Raw genomic sequence first — 13,122 nt, 5'->3', positions numbered from 1 at the left:
CCGTATGCTAGCGAATTTTGTACGAACAATTAACATATATTACTTACTTCATTGGACATTCAATTAGATTCCAACACAAACTATAGAAAGTTAAAGAATAGATCACTTATGTATTTTTGTAGTAAAAAAATTGGATTTCTTTTCTATTTCCTTGTGTTATGTGAGATCCAGGGATTCCGTTGTTGAGTCCAATTCGCAAGTTTACCAACATAAAGAGTTGTGTATTATTTAAGTCTGTGTTATGGAAGTGGCATAGCTCAAACTTTATGTCATGTCTACAACTTTTACATCTATTCTAATAATGGACATTATATTGTAATTTGATGGGAGTCGGAACATTTTATTTGCCTATAAATATGTATATTCGAAGTAAGAGAGGACTCATCACTCATAGAACAATAGAGTGCGCTTTTGGTAGGGAATTGTCGAGGAAAACACGGAGTCGAGAGCGGACATCATTAAATGTAATGAACATAAATGCTGAATTATGTTGGTAGCGATTGAGGGTGTTATACCCAGTTCGTCATAGGGGCCCAAACACGCTGCGTGGCGTGCCCACAGACACTTCGCACCCTTTATGGCTGAACCCATGGAATAACGAACCAAATGATGAACTCCTTAACCGAACCCATCCCTATTTGAACCAACACAATCGAACCAGTGGGGGTGAACCGATATATAGATCCCAGGCGAAAGCAACGAAATTAATAAAGAGGTTGATTGACAGAAGATCTCCTAAATCAACTCTAGTGACACAATTGATTTGACTGCTCCCTGACACCGCCTCCACCGCCAGCCTAGTTGGTTGAATCTATGGCCGCAAGCTATAAATTCTGAAAGGGAAGCTGATGTTACCATTCGAGTCTTGTGATTGATTTATTCCCATGATGTGAGGTTGTGTCTACATGGATGAGGCCACGTGTCTCTTCATCTGACGATCTTCATGCACTATTCCCACTATAAAAGCTCACACTTAGTGCCAATGAGAGGTAATGCAAGTTTAGACTTTGATACTATAATTTTGCTCTCTACATTTTATTGACTTCCAAATTCGACCTCCTTTATTTGATATTGGAGGCTCATGTTATAAGCTCTCCCACACTCACATACATCTTCCCTAACTGACTTGACCATCGGAGTACGCGCGACCGACTCCACCCCTATCGGAGAAGGTCACGTGTGTCTAACGATTTGTCCTAGTGTGCAGGAAAATGGCTTGTTAAAATGTGAAAAGGTCTTGGGATTTGTTGGCCACCTGGAAGTACACCTTTTGAGGTCAACAGATTGACGTCGTTTATGAAAAATCACACATTCTAACCATGAACATCCCAGTGAAGCCAGTTTGAAACGTGTTTTTTCTCCAGCTAGATCTTGAAGAAAGACCAGTTTCTTGAAAAAGAACGACAGAGAGAAATGGAACATCCAAAGCAACACATTTGAAATTATCACCCAAAGTTCAGTCAACGACACCCCATGATTCTAGTCATTACGGCTCCCACAGTAGGGGACACTGACGGAAAGCCTCTGAAGAAGAAGTTCTTCATACTAACGTCACAACCCGGCGACCTCACCACCAATACAGACGAGGTGAGACCACAGCGCGTCTAACGAGAAAAGTGCAAGAGGTGGCAACTAACATGAGGGACATTGCCCAACAAAATGCTACAATGCAGCACTTGCTTATGCAGATGCACGGACAATCGGGATACCGGGTTCCTCACCAAGAACCTCTCTATCAGGAAGCTCATGCGGGGACCCACGCCTAGGAACACATGAGAGAACAAAACCCAAGTGAGAGAAAGATAGGCATGGATATGACCTCCAGTTACATTCCGATTGGAACCTCGGGTAACTTGCCACAAGAAGAAAACTTCCCTCCCGAGTATGCCCAAGATTAGGGAACACATAGATCGGCCAGTGTCTTTGATCAAATCGGTCCGACGAGGACTAAAATTAGGCCACAACAATCATGACCCACCCAAAGGCAGTCGGAGTACGCCCAAGGGCTCGAACCCCAGGAGGTCAGACCACCTAGAAATAGGCGGGAAAGAAGGGATGCTGAAAACTTACAAAATCAGGCTGAGACGTCCCACCTACCTCGGTATCAATTGAAGAAGGGTGAATCGGATGGCCCCTACAGATCTTTCGAGCTGGTTGATGATGATGATAGCCTCCATTTTTCACGAGAATTGAGGAATGCCGAAATGCGAAGCCACTTTGTTCCCCCAAAGATACCCAAATATGAAAGAAAGGAGGATCTGGCGAAATACCTAAACAACTACATAACCCAGTTGTCTCTCAGAGGAGCCTCCCCAGAGCTGAAATGCAGAGCTTTCCACTTGACCCTAACAGGAGCGGCTGAAATTTGGTATAGTCACCTCCCGACTGGCAGCATTAGAAGTTGGCCTGACCTCAAGAAAACGTTCTTAAACCAATACTTGGCAAGCAAAGAAGGCAAAGCCCCTATCCAAAGGCTCCAGGACAAGCTCATATACTGCAAATTACTTAGTTCAGGTTGTCTATAGCGAGCCCATAGTTTTCTCCAAGTTAAGTTTATATAACAAGCTCATATACTACAAATTCTTAGTTCAGTTCATCTATGGTGAGCCCATAGTCTTCTCCAAGTTAAGTTTATATGATATAACTCAAATATTGCGAACCAGTTAAGTAATTTGTCTATGGCGAGCCCATAATTTTCTCCAAGTTAAGTTTATATGACCAGCTCATATACTGCAAACTACTTAGTTCAGTTTGTCTATGACGAGCCCATAGTCTTCTTCAAGTTAAGTTTATATTATATAAATCATATACTGCGAGCTGGTTAAGTAATTTCTCTATGACAAGCCCATAGTTTTCTCCAAGTTAAGTTTATATGACAAGCTCATATACTGCAAATTACTTAGTTCAGTTCGTCAATGGCGAGCCCATAGTCTTCTCCAAGTTAAGTTTATATGATATAACTCATATACTGCGAACCAGTTAAGTAATTTGTCTATGGCAAGCCCATAGTTTTCTCCAAGTTAAGTTTATATAACAAGCTCATATACTGCAAATTACTTAATTCAGTTCATCTATGGCGAGCCCATAGTCTTCTCCAAGTTAAGTTTATATGATAAGTTCATATACTGCAAATTGCTTAGTTTAGTTCTCTAAGTAAACATTTATATGATACATTTGAACATACAACAAATTACTCAAGTCACATCACAAATTTGGAAAATTATAAACGGTGAAGCGAAACGAGTGCGGAGCGAATAAAACTTTCACAAAAATCAGGGCTACATACATTCACCTTCGGCCATATAAAGATTACAAAAGTAAAGTCCTAATCTACGTCCTCTCCACCAGTTGTTTCCTCATCGACAATGTTGGAAGGTTCAGCCAGAATGAACTCGTCCCTGATAGAGGTTAAATCCAACTCGAGATGAAGCTCCGCAAGCCTCTTAAAAACCTCGTTGTAGGCGACCCCCTCCAATACATCCCCAGGTCATTATACTCAGCTATTTCATGAAAGTAGACGATGTATTGTTCGACAGCCGCAGCACCTGCTCCTTCAAGTTGCTGCCTCAAACCTGCCGCTTTGGAAGCGATCCCCTCAACTTGGGCCTTCAACTATGCTCTCTTCTTATTGGCCTCTTCTAGGGCAGATGAGGCAATCTTTTGCAGATTATCAGAATTTTTAGCTTGCTTCGTTAATGGGTTCACCTCGGACTGGTAGAGGTGGACTTCTGCAGTTAAGTCCGATTAGCTTAAGTCAGTTGCTCTACTACCGAGTCTAGTTCAGCATGCTTCGATTTTGAAGCCTCAAAGGAAATTCGGCTAAGTACAATAGGCTCGTCTCGTCATAGGTATCGCCTCTTCTCATCAATTCAAGCCCGAATTTGACTAAGCACAATAGGCTCACCGCGTCATAGGCATCGCCTCTTCTCGTCAATTCATGCCCAAATTTGGCTAAGTACAATAGGCTCGCCCCATCATAGGCATCGCCTCTCTCATCGATTCAAAGTCGAATTTGACTAAGTAAAATAGGCTCGTCTTGTCAAGCATCGCCTCTTCTACTCAGTTCAAACCCAAATTTGACTAAGTGAAAATCTCCTAACTTCAACTTTGATTTCTACATACGTTTCGCTAAATTGCAGCCATAACACGAGTAAAACAAAAATAACAAATTTTATTCCATATATTGACAATTGAGATCAATACATTGTTTTAATTACAAAGGACAGTTACAATACAAAGACACTACAGGATACAACTACGTAGCAAGTGAACCACTGGAGCTCTCCCTTTTTGGCTGCACGCTCTATATGTCGACCTTCGGTACTATGTACACCCTCAGGACTATGTTGAAACTCAAAATTGCAGCTACAATACACTCTGCCTTGTAAAGGTCCGGCAAAATGACTGCGTAGCTGCTCAGGGGAAGCTCACCCTATGGATCCACATAGTGCCACTAAGGGCTTCTTGGATGTCATCGCACACTATTGCAACATAGCATGATGATCCACTAGAGAGCCCAAGGCATTCTGTTGCCCCCAGGGCCTTCAAAGAAGATTGTAGTAAAACTATATCACGATTCCCATGGATCTAAAAAAATCGCATAATATGCCCACAATTCCTGTCGTTTATACACTCCATAATATCTACCAAAACCGAGCAATCTATTACACCAACCCCAATTTCGTTATCAACCAATGACAAGTACTCTAATTGAATGCAACATATACACAAAATCATGCGAATCATGCCACACAATGAGCATGCAAAGCAAAAGCCCCTTTTAAAGGCAATGGTGACCATTCTCAACCATTCGATTGCAAAGATCCTGGCTATTCATATGGCGACGAGATCGGGATCATCGAATATACCTGACGTTTCAGTTCTTACTGCCACAATCGAAACACGTGTCCAGCAACTTACGTTGGAAATGATGGTCACCACCTTGGGAAAACCAAGCGACATCACAGAGTCAACAATAATTAATGCCCACGACGTTCAAGCTACCAGGGACGTCACTTCGTCTTCAAATCAGTTCCTCCTATGTTTAATACCAAAGGACTGCTTCTTCCAATGGTCGTCCCTACCAAGGGCTACGTTTGTCTCTTGCTTCCTCCCAACCTCTCAAGTCCACGCATTATATAAATACCTATACATGGACTTCGGAGACTATTGTTATACCTAATTCATTTTTTTGCTTCCTCTCAACCTCTCAAGTCCACGCATTATATAAATACCCATACATGGACTTCGAGAACTATTGTTATACCCAGTTCGTCACAGAGGCCCAAACATGCCACATGGCGGGCGGAACACACCACATTGTGGGCGAGACCATAGGCACTTCGCAACCTTCACGGTCGAACCCATGGAATAACGAACCAAATGATGAACTCCTTAACCGAACCCACCCCTATTTGAACCAACACAACCGAACCAGTGGGGGTGAATCGACCTACAGGAACCCAGGCAAAAGCAACGAAATTAATAAAGAGGTTGATTGATAGAAGACCTCCTAAATCAGCTCTAGTAACACGACTGATTTAACTGCTCCGTGACACCGCCGTCATCGCCAACCTAGTTGGTTGAATCTATGGCCGCAAGCTATAAATTCTGAAAGGGAAACTGATGTTACCATTCAAGTCTTATGATTATTCCCATGAGGAGGTTGTACCCACATGGATGAGGCCACGTGTTTCCTCATATGACAGTCTTCACGCACTATTTCCTACTATATAAGCTCACACTTAGTGTCAATGAGAGGTAATGCTAGTTTAGACTTTGATACTATAATTTTGCTTTCTACATTTTATTGACTTCCGAATCTGACCCCCTTTATTTTATATTGGAGGCTCACATTATAAGCTCTCCCACACTTACATACATCTTCTCCAATTGACTTAATCGTCGTAGTATGCTCGGTCGGCTCCACCCCTACCAGAGAAGGCCACGTGTGTCTAACAGTTTGTCCTAGTGTGCAGGAAAATGGCTTGTTAAGACGTGAGAAGGTCTCAGGATCTGTTGGCCACCTAGAGGTACACTTTTTGATGTCAACATAGGGTTTATTACTTCTACCATATTTAGTTGGATATTGTGCAATATCTTGATACTTAGTCCCTATTTCTTGCAGCTTAAAGCCAACCATCTTCAAAATTGGTATCTTCAAAATCACTTTCCGTAGTAGAGAATTGCCGAGGACAACACGGAGACGAGAGCGAACATCATTAAATGTAATGAATATAAATGCTGAATTATGTTGGTAGCGATTGAGGGTTCATTACTTCTGCTATATTCAGTTGGATATTGTGCAATATCTTGATACTTAGTCCCTGTTTGTTGTAGCTCAAAGCCAACCATCTTCAAAATTGGAATCTTCAAAATCACTTTCAGTTGGAATTGCTAAGGAAAACACTGAGACGAGAGCGGACATCATTAAATGTAATGAACATAAATGCTGAGTTATGTTGGTAGCGATTGAGGGTTCATTACTTCTACTATATTCAATTGGATATTTTACAATATCTTGATGCTTGATCCCTGTTTGTTATAGTTCAAAACCAACAATTAATATTTGGTATCTTCAAAATCACTGCCGGTAGGGAATTGTCGAGGAAAACATGGAGACAAGAGCAGACATCATTAGATGTAATGAACATAAATGTTGAATTATGTTGGTAGCGATTGAGGGTTCATTATTTCTACTATATTCAGTTGGATATTTGGCAATATCTTGATGCTTAGTCCCCATTTGTTGTTGCTCAAAGCCATCAATTAATTTGGTATCTTCGTAGGGAATTGCCGAGTAAAACACGGAGACGAGAGCGGATATCATTAAATGTAATGAACATAAATGCTGAAATATGTTGGTAGCAATTGAGGGTTCATTGCTTCTAATATATTCAGTTGGATATTGTGCAATATCTTGCTAATTAGTCCCTATTTGGTGTATCTTAAAGTTTTTATAAAAATTAATGTCAAAGTCAACAATTAATTGTAACCTCACATCTCATAAGGTCACAACTTTTCATCAACACATTTCATCAACTTTTATCAAAATTTACTAAATTCTGATTTTTAACTACTCCGAAAGGGGCTTTAATGTGAGTATATGTACAGCATAATTGAAATTTTCCTATTTCACAGTATAGTTGGTTATTAATTGGGCCAAGCCATGATAGAGTCTCACTTGGATTCCGAATGAGCAATCTGGTCAAGTCTGGACGTGCACCTTCGATAATAAGAAGGAAAACGAGGTTCATCATAATATTTATTGAAAGAGCCAATAAGAATAAGCCAACTTCGGTCCGAAGTAAAAAGCACCTTTAGAAATTCTACCGTGTACTTTGTGTTAAACTAACTAATGTTATGCTGTCTAATGTCAATAACTCGACGATTGACGCCTCTTCAAATAGGAAAGACAACCTCAATCATTGAAAAATGCTATGACAAATTGTCAAAGCACATGAAAGGTGGATCACAACATATTATTGGTGCAAGTTGATTGATTTAGAGAATGTGACTTGTATTGTGCTAGTTGTGGGGTGATATGGACCATATTGGATTTAATCTAGTGGTCAATTACCTATACTAATGTTGTCACTCTCTAGACCATAGTACAATATTTGAATTTTGAATTCAAATGAATTGGCTCTATAATTTCAAGACCTCTTCATTCTCTCTACTTGGAGTTGGTATAACATTTGAGAGAGAACATAGAGAGTAACCAAGTGGGAGCTTTCCATAACTTCGGCGAAATTCTTGGTGGCTTCCGACGGATCATTTCTTGGTATATCCATTGCCATTCCCGTGGACGACGATGCATGATCCGGTGTGGCACAAATCTGAGCTCAACATCAAGTACACTTCATTGGTAGTGTTAAAGAAGCTTTGGGTCGAGTTTGGTTCGGTTTTACACTTTGAGAGTTTGTTATTTCGTATTGTAGTTGTAATAATCTTTTTTATACTACACTTTAAACTCTACAAATGGTATCAGAGCTTAGGCTAGTGGTAAAAAGTGTTAAAACAACCTGAAAATCGTATTGAAAGTCAAAAGAGTTCGATTTTGTTCGAAAACAAGTTCAGCAGAAACTTTGAACCCATTTTTTGGAAAAACTACAAATCTGGTGGACGAACGGAGACCACCACCAAACTCCAGACGTCAAGCACTATATTCCAGTGAAGCGCAGGTGAGTCACGCGTCGTCGTGAGACCACACGCAGAGAACAAGGGCGGCGCGTGAGGGGGCGTGAGAAGTTTTCAGCCGGATGTCAAAAAAGACAGATTGTTCCTTGATGAATTTCTGACCTTGTGGTGGTGTTGGATTTCAGTTTGGTGCACTGTGGAAGCAAATACAGTCTCGGGCAGAAAAGTGAAAACGGAGAAACTTTTTCGTTGGCTACTCGGTGGTGTTTCCTGGTGTTTCAACAGCTGTTGGATGACTTAGGGCAGTTACTAGATGTTTCAGATTGATAAAGACTCGTATCTCTCCTTAAAATACAAACCAATAGATTGGTTCACTCGGTTTGCGCATTCTAACACCCTCTCGAATTTACAATTGAAATATTGTGTTATTTGCTGCCATATTATTACTTGACTCTTGTGATATTGGTTATGTGTTACTTGTTATGATATCATCATTTATGTCATCTTAGAAAGTAATTTATATATAAATTGGTTTGAGCTTGCATTTGTGTGTGGCTAAATTGGCTAAGTAAAACTTTTTTCGAAAACATTATTTTGCTAATATGGCCTCTCGAGTTGAATTAACACAATTCAATGGTAAGGGAGATTATTCCATTTGGAAGCAAAAAATAAAAGCTATTTTAATTCAACAAAAAGTTCCTAAAGCTCTTGACGACCCGGAAAAATATCCCGATGCATTAAAAGCTAAACCGGATGAAATTATTGAGATAAATGAAATTGCACATAGTTTGATTATATCGCATTTATCTGATGATGTGTTAGGACAAGTTGAACGACATAAGACTGTCAAAGAGTTGTGGAAAGCACTTGACAAGCTTTTTTTGAAAAAATCTCTTCCAAACAAAATGCATTTGCTTCAAAAACTGTTTAATTTTAAGCTGGACCCAGAAAAGGATCTTGAATCAAATTTGAATGACTTTAACAGACTCGTCAAGTGGTTGGCCCACAACGACAAGAAATTTGATGATGAGTATCTAGCGGTTATACTTTTAAATGCTATGCCCGAATCTTATAGAGATGTTAGGAATGCTATCACATATGCTAGGGATACTTTGACCCAAGATATTGTGACTGATGCTTTGAGGGCTAGGGAGCTAGAGTTTAAGAAAGAGTCGAGGGGTAGCTCGAGAGAAGAGAGTTTGTTTGCTAGATGGAGGAATGAGACGAAGGAGAACCATTTTCAAAGTAAGAAGGGCAAAGAAAAATCGAAGGGTAGGTCTAAGTCTAGAGATAAGAGTGGTAAGAAATGCTTCCATTGTGGCAAGTTAGGACATTTCAAGAAAGACTGTAATGACTTTAAAAGGAAACAAAGACCGCCGCAAAATGACGATTAGAACTTAATTGCTGTAAGTGATTCCCTCGATTGCCTAAATGTTATGACCATGTCAGGAGATTTTGACACCGAGTTAAATGGTGCTCGTGATAACATACATGTCATGAATGTTTCTAATATTGATTTTGACACTGAGTGGGTATTAGACTCAAGTGCTACTGTTCATATGTGTCCTGTTAAATCTTGGTTCTATAACTATAGAGATGTGAATCCTAAAAAAGTATACTTAGGAGATGATCGTACACACAATGTAGAAGGAGTATGTAATATTGCTATTAGGATGCATGATGGCATTATTAGACCCCTTAGAGGTGTTAGGTATGTCCCAGGCCTGGTAAGGAATCTCATTTCCTTAGGCACTCTAGAAGAAGAAGGTCATGAGTTCAAATCTCATGCTGGTATTTTAAAGATTTGTAAAGAATCTCTAGTGGTTATGAAAGGTCCCAAGAAGAATGGGTTATATGTCCTTCAAGGTAAAACCTTGGATAGTAAAGAGTCGGCATTATCTTTAGCTTGTGAAGATAAATCAGATCTTTGGCATAAGAGGATGGGACACATTGGGAACAAAGGATTGAAATACCTTAGTGACCAAAATTTACTTGGTAAGGATAGTGTTACACCTTTAAGTTTTTGCGAGACGTGTGTTCTAGGAAAGTTACACAATGTTAGCTTTGGGACAGGTGAACACAACACTAAGAGACCATTGGACTATATTCATGCAGATTTGTGGGGTCCTGAAAAACACCACACACATGGAGAAAATAGATTTATTCTATCCATTGTTGATGATCACTCGAGCAAAGTTTGGGTGTATCTCCTTAAATCCAAATCTGAAACTTTTAGTAAGTTTAAGTCTTGGCTTGCCTTAGTTGAAAATCAAATAGGAAAGGGTGTGAAAACTCTTAGGACGGATTATAGTTTAGAGTTTTGCAACTTCAAATTTGATAATTTCTGCAAGGGAAAGGGTATAATGAGGCACAGGACTGTAAGACATACCCCTCAACAAAATGGGGTAGCGGAGAGAATGAATCGGACTTTAATGGATAAAGTCAGATGTATGATGATTAATTCTGGGTTCTCTAAAGGTTTCTGGGGTGAAGCCGTTTGCACTGCTGCCTATTTAATAAATAGGTCACCTTCTAGTTTTGTTAACTTCAAAACTCCTCAAGAGTTGTGGTCTGGAAAACCCCCAGATTTGTCACATATTAGAGTGTTTGGTTGTGCGGCTTATGCACATCATGTTGAGGGAAAATTGGACCCTAGGGCTACTAAGTGTGTCATGTTAGGTTATCCAGAGGGAGTAAAAGGATATAGACTGTGGGTTTTAGGAGTAAAGGGCATTAAGATTATTAACAGTAGAGATATAAAGTTCAATGAACTTGATATGTCTTATCTTAAAAACATAGTAAGTCAGAACAAACATACTGAGGAAGGAGAATCTTCTACTAGAAAGAAGATGGAATTTGAGGCGAAGAGATTAGGAGGTAATCTAGAGGATAGTGAAATCCAACTTCAAGAAGAATCTGATCAAGAAGCAGTGATAGAACAACCTGAACTTGAAATTCCCGAAACTGTTATCCCTAATCAAGAAAAATCTGTAGGTACTAATTTGGATGATTACCAATTAGTGAGGGATAGAGAGAGAAGACAAGTGAAGCCCAATTTGAAATACATCTCTTCAAATTTGATGGAATTTGTCCTAGTTTCAGGTGAAACCTTGGAGTCAGTTGAACCGACTTCATTTGAGGAAGCGGTTAATTGTGAAAATTCTGAAAATTGGAAAAAGTCAATGAGAGAAGAGATCCAGTCTCTAAACAAAAATGAGATTTGGAAGTTGGTTAAAAAACCAAAGAATCAAAAGGTAGTCCATTGTAAATGGATCTACAAGTTAAATTAAGGAGTAGGACCTAAAGACCTTTTAACATACAAAGCTAGGTTGGTTGCGAAGGGATTTACTCAGAGAGAAGGGATAGACTATAATGAGGTATTCTCACCAGTTATTAAGTATAAAACTATCAGGTTAGTCTTAGCCTTGGTTGTCCAATATGATTGGGAGTTGGAGCAACTAGATGTTAAGACGGCTTTTCTTTATGGGGAGTCAGATGAATTGATTTACATGTCTCAACCTCAAGGGTTCGAGGTGAAAGGAAAATCAGAACTTGTGTGTTTGCTTAGAAAGTCCTTATATGGTCTTAAGTAGAGTCCTTGGCAATGGTATAAGAGTTTTGATGCTTATATGCTTAAAATTGGTTTTAAGAGGAGTGAACTTGATGCATGTCTATATTTTAATAACTCTAAAATAGGTTGTGAAGTTTATTTATTATTATATGTGGATGACATGTTTCTTACTAGTCCTAGTAAAACTGAAATCATAAAGATGAAAAACCTTTTAAAATCGAAATTTGACATGAAAGACTTAGGAGAGGCAAGAAAAATCCTTGGCATGGTTATTAAAAGGAACAGGGTTGATAATAGGATGACTATTAATCAAGAGTCTTATTTGGATAAAATGATAAACAAATTTGGTATGAAATTTGCTAAGTCTGTAAATATACCATTAGCTTTACACACAAACTTATCATCTGCACAATGTCATAAAACTGTAGAAGAAATGCATGAAATGAGTAATGTTCCCTATGCTAATGCCATTGGGTCTGTAATATATTCTATGATTACCACAAGATCGGACCTTGCATATGCAGTTAGTTTCTTGAGTAGGTTTATTTCTAACCCGGGTAAACCACATTGGACTGCACTTAAATGGCTATTAAGGTACCTAGTCGGATCTTTGAAAAGGGGATTGGCATTTGAAAGAAGAAGTAACAAATTAGAACTTAAAGGATATGTAGATTCTGACTTTGCCGGGGATAAAGATCAGAGGAAATCTACCGCTTCTTATTTCTTCACTTTAGGTGATAATTGTATCACTTGGAAATCACAGTTGCAACCTATAGTTACACTCTCCAGCACTGAAACAGAATATGTTGCATTAAATGAAGCTATAAAGGAATGCATGTGGCTGAAACGCCTTCTATGTGAATTAAACTTCTTGAATGATAATGCTATGATTTTTATTGATAGTCAAAGTTCATTGATGTTGGGTAAAAATCCTGTTTATCATGAACGTACTAAGCATATTGAGGTGAAGTATCACTTCATTAGGGAGAAGTTAGCTTCTGGTGATTTTATTTTGCTTCAAATTGCAACTAATGACAATCCTGCAAATGTTGGAACAAAAGTACTTGCGGTTGGTAAGTTCAACAAATGTTTATCAATACTTAGTATTGATAATGGTTAATTGTTGTGCAGGTGCTAAACTGGAGTGAGCGATGATGATAAAAATAAGACCACACTAATGAATATCACTTGTAACCAGGGAATTTGGCGATGGATGTTATGTAGGGATGTAAACGAGCCGAGCCGAGCCGACTCGCAAGCCGAAATTTTGGGCTCGGGCTCGACTCGAGTAAATCACAACGGGCTTTTTTTGGGCCCGAGCCGAGCAAAAGCTCGCCAAAAAAAATAAGGCTCGGCCCGAGCTTTTGGCTCGGGTTTTTTACGAGCCGAGCCGGCTCGGCTCAGGCCGGCTC

General features: G+C 39.4%; 1 long non-coding RNA gene across 1 annotated transcript; it reads left to right on the top strand.

Moving 5' to 3' along the window:
• Positions 1–435: 435 nt before the first annotated feature.
• LOC111383149 lies at positions 436–6,671 on the top strand. Its single transcript, XR_002700712.1, has 3 exons — positions 436–6,032; positions 6,128–6,227; positions 6,340–6,671. It is a non-coding gene; the product is annotated as an uncharacterized LOC111383149 (long non-coding RNA).
• The last annotated feature ends 6,451 nt before the right edge of the window (positions 6,672–13,122 follow it).

This window comes from Olea europaea, chromosome 3 (assembly GCF_002742605.1).
Source record: "Olea europaea var. sylvestris chromosome 3, O_europaea_v1, whole genome shotgun sequence".
Taxonomy (NCBI): domain Eukaryota; kingdom Viridiplantae; phylum Streptophyta; class Magnoliopsida; order Lamiales; family Oleaceae; genus Olea; species Olea europaea.
This window is presented reverse-complemented; position numbering and strand designations above follow the sequence as displayed.